Consider the following 240-nt stretch of genomic DNA (forward strand, 5'->3'; position numbering starts at 1 on the left):
TACTAATACTAATATAGGTAACAATAGTTAACAACCCACATCAAATAGTTAGAAAAGAGTTACATGGCATTGCACCAAATTAACTTATTTAACTATTCCATAGATTAATGGCATGTGTGGGAGTTAATGGCACCTTGGGGATGCCCTACTGCAGCACCTAACTGTAAAATGAATGTGAAATTAGGAAGTAGATACAGTGTGGGGAACACACATCTTGCAAGATTTAACTACATACATTTA

This window comes from Xenopus tropicalis, chromosome 6 (genome assembly GCF_000004195.4).
Source record: "Xenopus tropicalis strain Nigerian chromosome 6, UCB_Xtro_10.0, whole genome shotgun sequence".
Classification (NCBI taxonomy): domain Eukaryota; kingdom Metazoa; phylum Chordata; class Amphibia; order Anura; family Pipidae; genus Xenopus; species Xenopus tropicalis.